At 34.4% G+C, this 16,686-nt stretch overlaps 1 protein-coding gene and 1 long non-coding RNA gene across 7 annotated transcripts in view; both read right to left on the bottom strand.

The window, feature by feature from the left end:
* LOC111515788 (uncharacterized) overlaps window positions 1-16,686 on the bottom strand; it is a 221,525-nt gene that overhangs the window by 76,159 nt on the left and 128,680 nt on the right. The gene's annotated exons all lie outside the window — the stretch shown is intronic.
* Window positions 4,381-10,477, bottom strand: LOC141486516 (uncharacterized). The gene is made up of 2 exons (XR_012467903.1): window positions 10,081-10,477; window positions 4,381-6,285 (listed from the first exon to the last, which is right to left on the bottom strand). It is a non-coding gene; the product is annotated as an uncharacterized lncRNA (long non-coding RNA).

Raw genomic sequence — 16,686 nt, 5'->3', positions numbered from 1 at the left:
CAGACCAGTATTATAATATTCATGCAGTCATTGTTCACTCTGGTTCTGGCGTTGAATTTGGTCATTATTACGCCTTGGTCAAAGAAGAAACGGACTGGTTTTGACGATAGTCATGTCACGAAGTGTTCTGGTGATGCATTGAATTTATTGGAGCCTCTGGAGACACCCTACATTTTGTTTTATAAGATAGAGGACATTGTTAGATCAAGATCTTCAGATGATGTGGTGCTGCAGGTTTTTCCGGGTTTTCCTGCAGCTGAAAAAGCAAATGCGCCACTGGAGTCAATGAAGTCGCCCCGGAGCGCCAATTAATTTTTATTGTTGTTTTTATTTTATTTTTACAGAGAATTGAAAAAAAATTGGCCAACAAAATTATCTACAATCTTAGAGTTATGCATCCTCAAATATGTGAGCCATGACTCTTGTGCACATCCGCTGTCGCTCAATTTTTCGTCAATCCCCGTTAAAATTGGTTTAGGTTTCTCATCAGTTATATTAACGTCTTCATGTAAACCTTCTAAAAGATAACAAAGAAACTCCTGGGCGTCTTGATGGGAATTACCCATGAATCGAGGAGCAAAACTTTGAATCAGATTTTTTAAGGAGGCTGTATTTACTACTTTATCAAATGAATCTTCTGACCACAACTCCTTGATGACTTCTGTAATTTCAGTTTTTTTGCTCAATATAATTGTTTTTTTCAAGCTAATTTTTTTAATTTTCCACAGATTCTTTCAGAGATTTCAAACCAATTTATATCATATTAGACAATGGAAGTCCGAACGCAAAAAAGTAGTATTCAACTGCAAAAAAGTAGAGATAACCAAGTATCAAGTTGGTATTGTGTGGAATTGTCTATATCTCTAAGGGACAAAATCAAGAGAACAATAAGTGATAGTGATATGATAACAGATTTTAAGAATTTTTTCTGTAAAAACAAATTTGTTGTATATGTACCTACCTACAATCAACTTCTATAATAGGTGGAATCACCACAACGATGTTTCCTACATCCGTTAATAAGAACAAATTGATAAATTTCCAAATAATTATTGGTTGACTAATTGATTCAGTGCAACGTGTGATTCAGAGAACACTCTTGTCTATTTTTATTGAAGTGTATCGAAGTAAGTGAATTGGCGTAATAGCCGACTATTATAAATCAAAGTAAAATTTCATTCAGGAAGAAAGTATATGTGATTTCAGGGACGTAACATTCGACATAACAGTGGCAAATTTAATCCACATATTTGAATTTTTGAAATTGTTTCAGCGTTAGCTAGCATTAGTTGTCTTTCCCTACTAAAAATCAGTACACTTGTATAACACATGGGGTGAGGAGTCCCGGGGATAACAAAGAGAACGCTTTTTGTTTGTTCAAAATTGGCTTTATTTACCAACGTAATCTCCATCAGGTTTAGCGTCGCTCTAACTGTAGAACGATTTATCTTTTGCCTCAAAATAGATCTCAGTTCCAGCAATAACCTCTTCATTAAAGCAAAATTTCTTACCGGTAAGCATTTTTTGAGGTCTGCGAAAAGGCAGTAGTCGCTGGGAGCCAAATCTGGTGAATACGGCGGATGTGGGGCAATTCGAAGTTCAATTCATGTAGTTTTGCCATTGTTTTGATTGACTTGTGACACGGCGCTTGTCTTGATTGAATAAATTCTTTTCTTCGCCATATGCGCTCGTTTCTTTGCATTTTTATCATTCAGACGCTCCACTAACGCTAAATAATATTCACTGTTGATGGAATATCTCATCACAAGATAGTCGATGAATATTACACCACGCACATCCCAAAAGCTTTCCAGCCGATGGTTGTGCTTTCGGGCCCTTTGAACGAGGTTCACCAGTTGCTCTCCAATAAGATGACGATCGTTTTGATTCCAGAGTGAAGCATGTTCCATCAATTTTCACATATCGACGCAAACACTGCTCAGAATCATCAGGACGTTCTTGTTTTTGGTCAACAGTGAGCTGGCGCAGCACCCACTTTGAACAGAGCTTTCTCATAGTCAAATGCTTATGCAATATAAAGCCAGCACGTTCTTTTGATATCTTTATAATATCAGCTAAGTCATGCAACTTGATTTTTTGATCATAGAGCTACCATCGGTGGCTCTACCACCACGTTGAAGTCTGTTCGTTCTCAAAATCTTCCTATGGAAATTATTATGTTTTTCAAGTGAATCCTAATTTTTCAGTATTCAGCCTAAAGTTGCCAGCTCTAAAATTTGTACAACAAAACAGATTGTGTTATGGCATCATTTTATTTCATGTATTGTTAACTAATCTTGTTAAACTTATTTAATTTTTCATTATTACCAATCGGGATTTTCCAGTTGGTCTTCTAATGTACGGGTCTTTTCTAACTTTTCGAACACTTATCCTCATAAAATTCAATATTTCCGAATATATTTTCCTAAACAAACCGAATATTCAAGCCTATTTCCACGTAAATATTGTAAAGTACAAATAGTTAGATTTTCAAATCTTTCGTTTCTTGTGTCCCTTATCCTGGGATTTGCCCGCTATTGTGACTCTTCCTACATATGTTAATCCAACCCTCTGTCATTCCTACAGTGACGAATCTGACCCCTTCTCTAACTACCGATGTGAATCATTGCATTTTGTAAAAGCATTCATTACGATTCAAACTTTGTAACAGTACAGTTAGAATTAAATCTTGTTTTGTCTACAGGACATCTTATCCTATCTTTTCACAAGAGTTATTGTAATTCTTGTGTGCATTGAGCATTCATACTCACGATAAAATAATCGTGAGTCAAAACAAAGTCAGCTAACCAAAGTTTAATAGTTGTTTCTGAAGGAGTGGAGTCCTAATAACACTTTTCAAGCCATTGCTTCGCTTAAACGGTATTTTTCCCATCAAAAAGCAATGTGTAATTAAAGCACGAAATTGTTTATGCTCCAATGTTTTGAAAATAACAAAAGTAGTGTCACTCTTAGCACAATAACTCATAAACTAGCGTTGTGTTGGGCCCGAGAGTTTTCAGCCCATGTAGTAAGTATAGCATGTAGTAATATCAAGCTATAAAATCTAATTCGCAGTGTATTATATTCGGTATCTAGAAGTTAATTTGTATGTTTCATATTTGCTCAGAGATGTTGCCATTTGCGTTAACTCCAAGAAAAAGTGCTCCAAAGAAGATTCCCAAAATATGTCAATCTATTCATTTTGAATAGAAGGCAAAAAATTCTCAGAGAAATGTAAAATTAGTGTGACAATAAGTGTATCCACCTGAAATATAGCCTGAATTGGTATTAACTCTCTCACTACTCAATCTTGCACAAACAAGAAACGACCATTCCATTTTTGGGAAAGAAATGTTTTGGCCTTTTACTTTTTCATCTTCATACAACAAAATACAGAAATTTTACAAAGAAAAAGAGGAAGCAACCAATTACAAAAAATCAACTCAATACAATCATGCAAAGAAGTACCTTTCAGACACAAACTGGAAGAAAATCTCTCTCGAAACAACTATTTTCCTATAAACATTGAATCAAATGAATAAAAAATATCTACTCTATTCAGTTTGTATTATAAACAATCCGTATGGAATTGCTACACAATATAGTGAATGAAAGAAGTGAAATTTAACTTGAATGGAACACTGTCATCGTCAATGGTGAACATTCGATGTTTCGGCATAGGACACTTGTCTCATCGCCTCTTCAGCACCAAATCTGGATGGCATTATAAAATGAATCACTCAATTCATTCGTAAAATTACGATTTTATTTCACGGATGAATTCAATCTACTCAGCAATGTTTTCTGATGTTCAATCGTATTCGAGCGTGTATTAAAAACGATTCGTAGTGACGTCAATAATAATAAGATTCGCCAGAATGGAATGATTCAATTTGTGTCAGATGTCAAATTCAGTAATGAAAACATGAAGGCAAGTTACTCGAAAATCCCTCAGATATTCTTGATGGTTCTGCAGATTTTTTCAGTGATTCTTATATAGTACCAACATCAAGTGACCATGCGAACAACAGTAGTGATATTCCCAGCCTAGTAATCAAAAACGTTAGTAGTGGAGATGTTTATCATACCCTGAAAAATTAAAGCCTAAATTTACTGCGGGACCTGATCATATTCGAACATTCATCATTGAAGATTGTGCCTCCGCTCTAGTTGAACAACTAACAATTCTAATCAATATATTCCTGAAAACATTAACTGTACTATCAATATAGGAAATTTCGGAAGTCTGTCCAATTTTCTAAAAAGGAGATAAAAAATTACAGACCAGTTTCTATCACATGCAACTTTTGTAAAGTGTTTTAGAGGCTTCTTGAGAAGAAGCAATATTATTGGCCAATTATGTTTTCCAAACAATGGAAAGACTTTTTAAAAACGTTTATTTACACTTATTCAATGAGCTTTAGGACAGAGCCTTCGGCTGCACAATAAATGGAGTCAACTTACTAACTGACTAATCTTGAGAATATCAGAGTTTATATATAAAAAGGAAAAGTGCATTAGATCATTAACATAAAAGCATTACATCGTTTAGTGTACTTATCTAAGTAACCTATGACATATTTATGAGATTAGTAGTACAATGCGTTATTCATAAGGCTACATAACTCCTCCCTTGCCAAGATCGGAAAATAAGGGTTCCTTGTTTTGCGATGATTGGGTTTGGTCTTTGGAACTTCTTTGCTTCCTTGGTTTGATGAATTTGAAGTACATCGTGGCAGCTATTCCGATTGAAAGTATTAATATCATGAGGCTGGTATTCGTCCACGCATGGCTATCGTTGATTGGTTGCAGATTTTCCACATGGAAATTCTGTGCGATCGTCTCAATATGTTTCAGTTCATTTCCGTCGATGGATTTTAGTTTCATTGGAGGCAAAGGCTGGTTGGATTCTTCTCTAGTGATGTTTAACTTAGGAAGTTCGAATACTAAACTATCATGTAGTGTTTCCTCCTGATTGAATGCTTTTCCATCTATTTCGACATGGCAATTTTCGAGAGTGATTATAGATGGTTGTGTGATTTGGTATATCCCATTCGATTCGCAGTTGGCTTGTAGAGTAACTGTTTGCACTGGTATCACAAGTACTTGATGTGCGTTTATCTGGGTTATTCTTGTTTCACTGAGAGTAACTGATATTCCTTTGCAAATATTTTTGCCTGATTTGATTATGTCGGCAATGCATGGTTGTGTTCTCTGAAGTTGGGAAGTTGTGCAGTAGTAGAGGTTCTCAATTTCCGGGCATCTTGTTGCAGTTGTCCAATACTCATTTGAGTTGAGCAAAAGGAAAGGTTGTTGAGGTAAAATCATGAGATTGGATATGGGGACAGGATACATTTGGAAATATTTGTAATTATTTGCTATTATAGGTGCATGAATTTTAAAAATTATGAAACCTTCTCGTATAATTACTTGAGTTGAAAATAAGTTGTAGTAGTTCATGAAGTTTTGCAACGTAGGAATTTGTCTAGTCTCGTAGATTTTGTTCAATTTTGTAATAAGTAATTTCAATCTCTGTGGTTCTATAATTGAACTATGCAATACGTTGAGTCTAGCAAAGGATATCGCATTTTCTATATTCAAAATCAAGTTTTGAATTGAGTTAAGTTGTATGATAAGATTGTCGATCGTATTTGCGAATGAGAAAGCTTGCTCTAAATTGATAAGTTCTTTCATTTCTTTTGATAAACCTTTTATTTGGCTCTGTAGTATATTTTGGTTGGTTACTAGTAAGTCAAAGTCTTTGGTATATTTAGTTGTCATTTCTTTGAGGATTGTGTTTTGATGTATGTCATTAGAAAGTAACTTTTGTTCATTTTTATGCAGTGCTTCTAGATATTTTGTGAAATACTTTTCGTCATCGGAGTCAAGAGTTCCGAATAACCATTTCGATAGTTTTCCAACTCCGTCAAAAAGTGATCTTTGTTTTCTAGAGTTTCGTGAAAATGTTTTTAGTTTACCTAATATTATTTCACCTAAATGTAAAGCATGATTTATTTTATTATTGATGATAATAGAATAATGATTATTACTAGTATTCAAAATTTGCTTAAGGTTATTTAATTCTAAGTTTATATTTGAAGTTAATTCTAAAGGTTGACTTAAATTAATATGATACAGGAATGAATGTTTTGAGGTAATAAGTTTAGCGTATCCTAGTTGAACTGGGAGTATTGGATTTTTTATTTCCATTATTTTTAAGGTGAGTAGCCCAGGTAGAAAGAGGAGAATCGTCGTTAGGGAGTTCATTTCTTTCTCTTGTCTGGTCTGTAACAAAACGTTGGGGTTTTAAAGATTGCAAATGATATAATTTGTTGTTGGTTTTAAATTTATTGTCTGATATCAATTCTATATTTTCTAGTTTTTTATAAGGTTGGGTAGCTTTATTCTGAGTTTTGTTTGGTGGTTTCATTTTATATGTCGATTTACTAGTATCAATGTTGATTTCCCTCTGTCTATGTCTATTTGCTCTTTCCAAGTTTTGTTTTTGAGTTTTTGTTAATTTATTATAAATGAGGTCTGAGAGAATTTCCAGATTTTTCGAATGTTCTTCTATATATTGAGTAATTCGTTCGTTTTCGTCCATTTCAAATGGGTTTTTATAGTCTAAACGTCCTCGCAATATTTGAAAAGGGGTGTATCCAGTAGACGTGTGGATACTATTGTTATAAGATAAGAGGGCATAATTCATTAAGTGATTTAATGGGAGGTCTGGTTTTTCTTCACGTAGCGTTCTAAGATTTTCAATTAGGCTTGAGTGGAATCTCTCAATGGGACTATTACTGTTGGGGTTATAAGCTGTAACATAATGTATATCAATTTGGTGTAGTAAACAAAAATCTTGAATAACATGATTTTTAAATTCCAGTCCATTGTCACATGTGATTTTATTTGGTATTCCATAATGACTGATATATTGAATTAGTTTATTGGTGGTTTCTATAGCTGTTAATGAATTAACAGGGTAGGCTTGTCCGAATTTTGAAAAACTATCAATTATTGTTATGAAATATTGACCGGCATATTTGAATGAGTCAATATATAAATGTTCGAGTGGACTTTGTCCTATTGGTGTGGGTTTGAAGACGAGCGCTGTGGGGTGACGTTCGTACTTCGATTTTTGACAGATGTCGCATGTATTAATGTAATTTCTCACGTCTTTATCCATATCAGGCCAATAAAAATGTTTTTTAAGTGCGGTGAGGTTTTCATTTATTCCTCTATGTGTTGTCTTTGTTTCGTGATAATATTTTAACTTTAGTTCTTTTTCCGATTCATCTGTGACGTCTGTTACCATTTTAGTAGAGATAATTAGGTTGAATGAATTGTTTTTGAAGTTTTCGGTAACTGATTGAATAAATGGTATTTTCAATTCTTCAGATTTAAAAAGCACGCAATATGTAGTGTTAGGTTTCAAATAGTTCTTAATCAAATTTAGGAAGATTTCATGAAAATTTGAGTCTTCTGGGATTTGCCAATGTATGCGGTTTTTATCAAATATCTTTTCGTGGTTTGATTTTACTTTAGCGATTTTGTTGAGCGAAATGATGATCTGATTTTTGTAGGTATTTATGGTTTTTTCAGTATAAGGTATTGTTAATGTGGGTTCTTCATGACTAGTATGTACCGTTTCGTTATCGCTTATGCCTTTCTCTTGACTATTCGCGGGTTTTATTATTATATCTGATAATATGTGTATCTTATCGTTCTCTTTGGTACTAATACTTTCTTGATTTTCTTTAGGATTGACCGATTTTGAAGTAGGTGATTCGTTGAATTCTGAAAGTTCTAAGTCAATAATTCTATCTATCTCTTCCGGAGATATTTCAGGGATTTCATCTATGTTATTCATTATAGAGATGTTATCTATGTCATCTAATATATCCAAGGGGTGAATTTCGACACGAGATAATGCGTCTGCATTCGTATTATGTTTACCTTTTTTATAAATTATATTATAATCATATTCTTCCAGTTTCAAGCGCCATCTTACAAGTTTAGAATTAGGTTCTTTTAAAGAAAATAACCATTGAAGTGGTTTATGATCGGTTATTATATTGAATTTTGTTCCGAAAAGGTAAGGTCTAAAATATTTAGTAGCCCATATTACAGCAAGGAGTTCTTTTTCAATTGTACTGTAATTACATTCTGCTGGATTCAGTGTCCGTGATGCATATGCAATTGGTAAATCACTACCGATGGGTCCTTGGGATAATATGGCCCCAATAGCGAAATTAGAAGCGTCCGTTGTGACATTGAAAGGTTTCGAGAAGTCCGGGTATTGTAAAATTGGATCATTCATTAAAATTCTTTTACAACTTTCGAAGCTTTCTATGAATTCGGGTGTTTGTTTAATTTGTTTGCCTTTCTTTAAACACTGAGTTAGAGGTTTTGTTATTTTCGCAAAGTTATTTATGAATTTTCGATAATAACCGATTAGTCCTAGGAATGATTTTATTTCTTTCGCTGTTTTAGGAAGTGGAAATTTTTGGATAGCCATTATTTTCTTTGGGTTTGGTTTAATGCCTTCTGAAGTTATTACATGACCTAAAAACTCTACGGTTTTACACAAAAATTCTGATTTATCTAGTTGAATTTTAAGTCCGGCTTCTTGTAATCTTTGGAATACTAAGTTTAGGTTACTAATATGTTCCTGTAATGAAGTAGAAAATATTATTATATCATCCATGTAAACAAGGCAAATTTTATTTTGTAGATCCTTCAGTATATTGTCCATGGCACGTTGAAATGTAGCTGGAGCATTTCTCAAACCAAAAGGCATTCTAGTAAACTCGTAGTGACCATTTTCTACATTAAATGCTGTTTTTGGGATGGAATCTGGGTGCATTTCGATTTGGTGAAATCCGGATGCCAAATCCAAGGTGGTAAAGTATTGACTTCTGCCAAGCTTGTCGAGAATGTCCGTTATGTTCGGGATGGGGTATCTATCTTCGATTGTTTTTTCGTTTACTTTTCTATAATCAACTACTACTCTCCATTTCTGCTTTCCGCTTGCGTCGATTTTCTTCGGTACGATCCAGATCGGTGAGCTCCACGGCGATTGGGATGGTCTGATGATTCCGTCTTCCAACATTTTGTTGATTTGCTTTTCTACTTCTGGTTTATGAATGTAAGGGTACCTATACGATTTTGTGTGAACTGGGATTTCGTCTGTTGTTTTTATTTCATGTTTCACTTTGTAAAAGATTTATCCTTTGTTCATTGTGAAAATATCTATAAACGACTTCGCTAGCTTGTGCTAAATTTTGTGGGTTTCTAATGTCAAGTAAAAGTCTAAGTTTGTCGTCTGAATTCGCCATTAAGACATCGAGAGCATTTCCTTCTGCTTGTTCCATCAATAAAACTTTACGAGGTTCGGGAACTGATGTATCTGACGTGATTTTAATTTCAAGTCGCGTTTTCATTTGTTTTATTTTTTCGAGAAAATCTAAAATATTTTCATTTTTGTTAATCGTTAGATGGAGAAAATCACGAGTTAGTGTTTGTCTGTCAATTCTATCTCCGTAATGTTCTCTTAAAGCTGTACGAACTAAAGGCCAGGTAGTCAAGTCAGGTCTACACATAAGAAAATTGAAAACGTCATCTTTCAATTTTGAGCAGATTGCATTAAACGTAAAGTCATTCAAATTATTGTCATTTGTACGACCATAATTATTGAAAAAATTATCACACCTTTTAATGAAGCTTTCTAATTGATAAGCATCACCTGAAAATATAGGTAAAAAGTCTGCGATAGCTTTTGCCGCTTGAATTGTGGGAGTTTGAATATTTACTTGTCCTGGTGTAATGGACATGTTTTCTAAGAGATTGGACAATTCTTCCGTTTTAGAGAATTAGTTTTAAACTTCAGTTAAATACGAGTAGAGCGTTTTGAAAAATGATTTTCGCGTTGAAAAGTCACTATAACGCTATGAAATGTTTCAATATTATTTTGTAAAAATATGATTTTATACGAAAAGTTTTCAAAAGTAATTCAAATTCAGCACTTTTTGCAAATATACAAGGTGAAATACAGGAAAATAAAGGAAACTCAACACTTACTCAGAGTACCTTCTTTGTCCTGGGATTTGTAGTGTTCTTGATTGGAGATGAATGGTTGGAACCAACGGTCAGGAACGGCGATTTTGCTTCAGTTCTGCCTTCTCCAATCCTACCGACTGCGCCAATTATGTTTTCCAAACAATGGAAAGACTTTTTAAAAACGTTTATTTACACTTATTCAATGAGCTTTAGGACAGAGCCTTCGGCTGCACAATAAATGGAGTCAACTTACTAACTGACTAATCTTGAGAATATCAGAGTTTATATATAAAAAGGAAAAGTGCATTAGATCATTAACATAAAAGCATTACATCGTTTAGTGTACTTATCTAAGTAACCTATGACATATTTATGAGATTAGTAGTACAATGCGTTATTCATAAGGCTACATAACTGGCCCCAATCAACACGGTTTCATGAAATGACGTTCAACCATCACCAATCTTGTAACAATCCCTCAATGTATTGCAGAGGGTATTCATTGTCAGTCTCAGACTGATGTCTTCCACACTGATTTTTCTAAAGCGTCCGACAGACTTGACCATAGTATCCTGCTCAACAAGCTTTCGACTTTTGGGTTATCCAATGACTTAATGACTCTCTTCGAATCGTATTTTTTCAGCCGTAAGCAGTATATCCAACTCAATGTCCTCAAGTCTGTCGAATATGTAGCCACATCTGGTGTACCACAAGGGTCAAACCTAGGACCCCTACTGTTCAATATATTCATCAATGATATCGGAGCTGAGATTGATGTCAGTTTCCTTTTATACGCAGATAACTTGAAACTCTATAACAATATAACATGTTCTAATGATTGCGAACGTCTCGCCCTGAATTTAAATCGTGTTGCTACATGGTGTCGTAAAAATAATCTATCTCTCAACATATACAAACATAATGTAAAGTCTCACTCACTGAAAACGAATCTGACATTACACAACTACATCATAAACAATCAAGTTCCGGAGCGTCGTGACACACTCACTGATCTAGTTGTTACTTTTGAGTCATTTCTCTCTTTTAATGAAGATATTGACATTACTCTGACAGCTGCTTATCGCATGTATGGATTCACAACACAACAAAGTTTTTGTTTCGGGGTTGAAATTAGAAGATTTTAATGTATTTCCACGTGTTAAAACCGATAGTGACCATAAAAATTATATATTAGCTCTTGTTTTCAAGATATAGTATCATTATATTATATATATGTATATTGAGTTTTCAACAAATGAAATATTTCATCACCAACAGTTGGTACACATGTTTGTTTACATAACACCCCTCTCATCAGCTGTTCTTGAGTAGTAAACATAACCTTTGTGATTTTGTCAATTGTACGCACGTGGTTGCTATTGAAATTATCGTGTGAAGTTGATTTTTAAATTAATTTAAGTGCTGATCTGAAATGCCTCGAAAGTGTGTGAATTCTGTCGATAGCTTTTGCTATATATGTGGTGAAATAACATTTAAGGCTCAGAAACGTAAAATGACACCTATCGTTAAGACAGCCTATGAACATTATTTTGGTGTGAAAGTTGGGGACCAAGATAAATCATGGGCTCCTCATATATGTTGTAATTCTTGTTCCGTCATATTGCGAGAGTGGCTGAAAAATAAAAACCGGGCAATGGCTTTTGCAGTACCTATGGTTTGGCGTGAGCCTACCAATCATACAGACGACTGTTATTTCTGCTTAACTCCTCCCATTAAGCAAGGTTTATCTATGAAGAAAAGAGGAACGGTTAAATACCCTAATCTCCCATCTGCTCTTCGGCCTGTACCACACTCAGACAATTTGCCAGTCCCTTCTCCACCCCAAAACTATGAAATTTTAGAGGAAGGTGATGAAGACTGTTTAGAAGGAGCAACCCATCCTTCTACATCCTATGACCCTGATTTTGAGGTAAGCGATAGGTCTAGTGATCCGCACAGAATTAGTCAAGCAGAGTTGAGTGACCTTATAAGAGATCTTCGCTTGTCTAAGGAAAAGGCTGAGCTGTTAGGGTCAAGACTACAACAGTGGAACCTTCTAAAACATGATGTGAAAATATCTCAGTACAGACAGCGTCAAAAAGATTTGATTCCTTTTTTTGAGAAAAAAGAAAACCTCGTAGTTTGTTCTGATGTTAATGGTTTGATGGACTGCTTGAATTTGGATCACACTCCATCTGAATGGAGACTGTTTATAGACTCTTCAAAACTAAGCTTAAAAGCTGTACTTCTGCATAATGGAAATCAGCTACCCTCTATTCCTATAGGTCATGCAGTTCACATGAAGGAAACGTATATAAATATGAAAACACTTCTCCAATCAATCAAATATGAAAAACACAAGTGGCACGTCTGTGGTGATCTGAAAGTCATTGCTATACTCCTAGGAATGTAATTAGGGTTCACCAAGTACTGTTGTTTTTTGTGTCTGTGGGACAGTCGGGATAGAAAATCTCACTATAAAAAAATGAACTGGCCTACATGAGACCTAAACCCTAATGAGAAAAATGTAGTTTACGAGCCTCTTGTAGATCCTAAGGATGTTCTCCTTCCCCCATTACATATTAAGTTGGGACTAATGAAAAACTTTGTGAAGGCCATGGACCAGGAAGGACAAGCTTTTAAGTACTTGAGAGCAAAGTTTCCCAGGTTGAGTGATGCTAAAGTCAAGGAAGGCATCTTTATTGGGCCTCAAATCCGTGAAATCGTGAATGATCCTGCTTTTGACATGATTTTAACAGGAAATGAAAAAAGAGCCTGGGAAGCCTTTAAGGGGGTTGTAAATGGGTTTTTAGGTAACAAAAGAGATGATAACTTCACAGCATTGGTTAAAGAGCTTCTTCAAGCTTACCACCAACTTGGATGCAACATGTCCTTAAAAATTCATTTTCTTCACTCTCATCTTAATTTCTTCCTACAAAACTGTGGAGCTGTGAGTGACGAACATGGAGAAAGATTCCATCAAGACATTGCCTTAATGGAACAGAGATATCAGGGCCGTTGGAATGAAGCAATGCTTGCAGACTACTGCTGGTCTGTGTGTAGGGATGCTCCAGAAGTGTTTTATAAAAGACAAGCTAAACGACAGCGATCTTACAATGAATCGGATGGACTTAATTGAAATTTGGTGGAACAAACTTCTTTTATTTGTCAAAACACTAAGAATAATGTTTTTTTTTATTAATTTTGTACTTAAAATATTCTAAAAGAAACATAACAATATTGTTTTATGTACTTTCACTTTTCAAGTATAGTAAAACTACTCTTTAAGATTAAGTACTGTGTATCTCAAAAACCAGAGCTAATAAAAATTTTTCATTGTTATTTTCGTTTTTATCACCCCAAAATTAGTAGAAATTGACTAATTTAGTGTAGGAAACATTCAAAAAATATTTTTTTGTTGTGTTGTGATTAGTCAGAAACACAAAAGACTTTGATAAAGCTTCAACATTGAAATTACTTTATTTCACTTCTGTTGGATCTAGGCTGGAATATGCATTTGTTGTGTGGAGTCCCTGTTTTCCATTTCTTTATGTAGATTCACAAATTATATTATGTAAGTACATATTTGTGAATGCCACTTCCTATTCTGTAATTGGGTTTATTCTGTAGAATATTGTATGAAATAAATATATGAATAAATAATTGAAACTTTTCAATTTTCTCCAACCTCACTTAGAATCGGATTGTGCAAATAATAATTTCCCAGCTTTATTTTGTAAATCCTAACAACATATTTGATAAAAAGTTTTCAGCACTTTGTGAACTATAACGATCAAAATAAAGTAGAAACTGACAACTGACGTAACGTAACGTTAAAGTCCGTCCCAAAATCATCATGAATACGTTTCAAATCATAGTTTACGCGACGTCATAGTTTCAACGCCAGAATGAATGTATTTGAATCACAGACGAATACGTTTCGGATACATGAGCGCCAGAAAACGCTGCACGTCATCGATTACACTACGTAATAACAATCATGGCTTTCTTTCTTTCTCCGGAATATTCCCGCTTTTTTGTATGAAGATGGAGAAGAGAAAGCCGAAACATTTTTTTCCCCAAAATCAATCTCTTCTAAAAATAAACCTTTTTTAACTCATTCCATTTCTGTTTCAAACATTCACTATTTTTCAAATCATGTTTTTGTTTAGATAAAGCACACTTTTTATAACAATATGTCAAAATTACATTTCCCATTTTTTTGTACATCGAAATTTCAATACGCAACTTTTTATAATTCTCTAGTCTATCCCAGCAGAAATATCACAACGGCCGTTTTTGTTTTATTTTTATTTCGGAATCTACCTCCATGACAGATACACTTATTCAGATTCCAACAGCCAGAAGTTTCTTTTCACGCATTTTTTTACACGCTTCATATTGGTTTCACCTGTATGTATGTATGTTTGTTTGTTTGTTTGTAACTCTCAAGCTCGAGATCTGTATTTGACAGAATTATCAACATTATTGCTCGATCTTATCGCCAAACCACTTTGTTCACATATTTTGTTTTAATTGTACTCTAATCTGTATACGTTGTGAATAAAGTTATTATTATTATGATTATTATCTATTCGCGGGCATATGGCGCTGTACGTAATCTCCTTGATATATAGACATTATTGCTTTATCTATTCGCGGGCAGATGGCACCCGCGATTAGATAAAGCGCCTGCTGCCTGATTTGTAACCCTCCTTTGCGCGCCTGCTGCCTTGGTTATAGCTGATTTTCAGGCTCCCTCTACGGATTCGGAAAATATCAATGCTCATTTTTCTAAATAATATACGGCTGATTGATTCCAAAGTTCAGATAAAATAAATATAGTTTAGAAAGACTAAAAAAAACTTTTTATAGCATACGAAACTAAAAAATGAAAAATAAATATAGTTTTAAAAACTAAAAACACGCTTTTAGAGAACATCGAATTAAAAAGTTAAAAATATTTTTTTTAAATAAGCTTGAAACAATAACCAACGAGAAATACTTGAATTTTATGAAAAAAGCGTGGGCGTTTTGTGTCATATTTTTTTATTATCAAGCGACCGTCGCTTTTCTCACAATAACACTAGTATTTTTCGTTCGTTATTCTTTTAAGCTTATTTAAAAAAAAAATTTTAACTTTTAAGTTCGATGTAATTTTAAAAGGGTGTTTTTTAGTTTTTTAAACTATATTTATTCGTTACTGCAGCGTTGTTTACTGTTGAACAATAATCATATCACCTCCATCCAGCATTCAACATAAATTGACAACAGAAAAGAATTGTATATGATACCAAAAATATTTTGCTGGCACTGTTTGAGGCAATTTTTAAATTCCCAATTTTCATTGCATCAAATTATTTCTGCAGCCTACGCTCATGAAGAAGAACGAATTTCTTTCTATAAATATATATAATAATCTCAGCTGAACGGCCATCAGACAATACTTAACAAAGCACTCGTAGAGGTGGACCAATTATTTTTATATGAAATATAAATGCTGTTAGTGATAACTCTCATCCACTCATAGCGTCGGTGGTGATGCTTGAGTTATACACCATGAGAGTTTGGGTGAGTATTTATTCTTGTAAAAATAAAAAGACACATTCCTTGTTTACTCTGTTATTCAATAATTATCTTTACATTCTCCGTTATTCAATAATTATCATACTTTTTTTCATCAATGACTGTTTTCTTATTTTCAGATACTGGCAACTTTACTCATGATTTACTGCATCGACCAAAGTAAATCATACTTGGTTACTGATGCTTCTATTGAAGAATTGGTCACAACTAGACCCGTTGGAAATAATAATAATACAGCGGTGAGAGATGAAATCGATAAAAGAGCTTTCAAACCTTCAAAACAGCTCTTCACCAATATATTGCTCCCAGACGACGAAAATGAAAAACTTCATAGATATAACAAGATGTATGATCCACTGAATTTAATTGCCAGTGTTTCCGAACAAACAGACCAAATCAATAAACCTGAACAAGGTTTCTACGAATTTCCAGAGAAAATACTAGATAATAATGAAGGAAAACAACCTCAAAATGTAAATATGTACTTGGAATCTGGAAAAGCATCATTTCACGAACCAGTTGACGTTGAGGACCAAACTGTCAGTCAAACACTTGTTAGCTACACTGATCCTGTTCCATATTCACCGGAAAAACAAGAGGTGAACGAGGTATTGAACCATCAAAAACGGAAGGAAATTCATTATCATCAACATGAACACCTCCACGAGCATGAGCACAAACAAGATCATCTACACAAGCATCGTCAAGAGCATTCACACGACCATGGACATTCCCATCAAGACAGCAGTAAGCATGACCATCATCATCTAGGACACCATGCTCATCACCACATTGGTGAACACTTCCACACCCATGAAGGTAGTCACCATCATGAACATCAAAATTTCCACCAGCATGATCATCAACAGGATCATAACCACGATCACTTCCATCAGCAGAAACATGATCATCGTGGGAGGCACAGTCATGGACACAACCATAGAGGAGAACATTCTCATGTTCACAGTGGTAATCAGAAACAGGATCATAAACATGGACATGAACACCATGATAAGCATCGTCATTCGCAACAAAACTGGA

The sequence above is a fragment of the Leptinotarsa decemlineata genome, unplaced genomic scaffold (genome assembly GCF_025532065.1).
Source record: "Leptinotarsa decemlineata unplaced genomic scaffold, Ldec_3_MD MMD2_tig00026358_RagTag_RagTag, whole genome shotgun sequence".
In the NCBI taxonomy this organism is placed as follows: Eukaryota; Metazoa; Arthropoda; class Insecta; order Coleoptera; family Chrysomelidae; genus Leptinotarsa; species Leptinotarsa decemlineata.
This window is presented reverse-complemented; position numbering and strand designations above follow the sequence as displayed.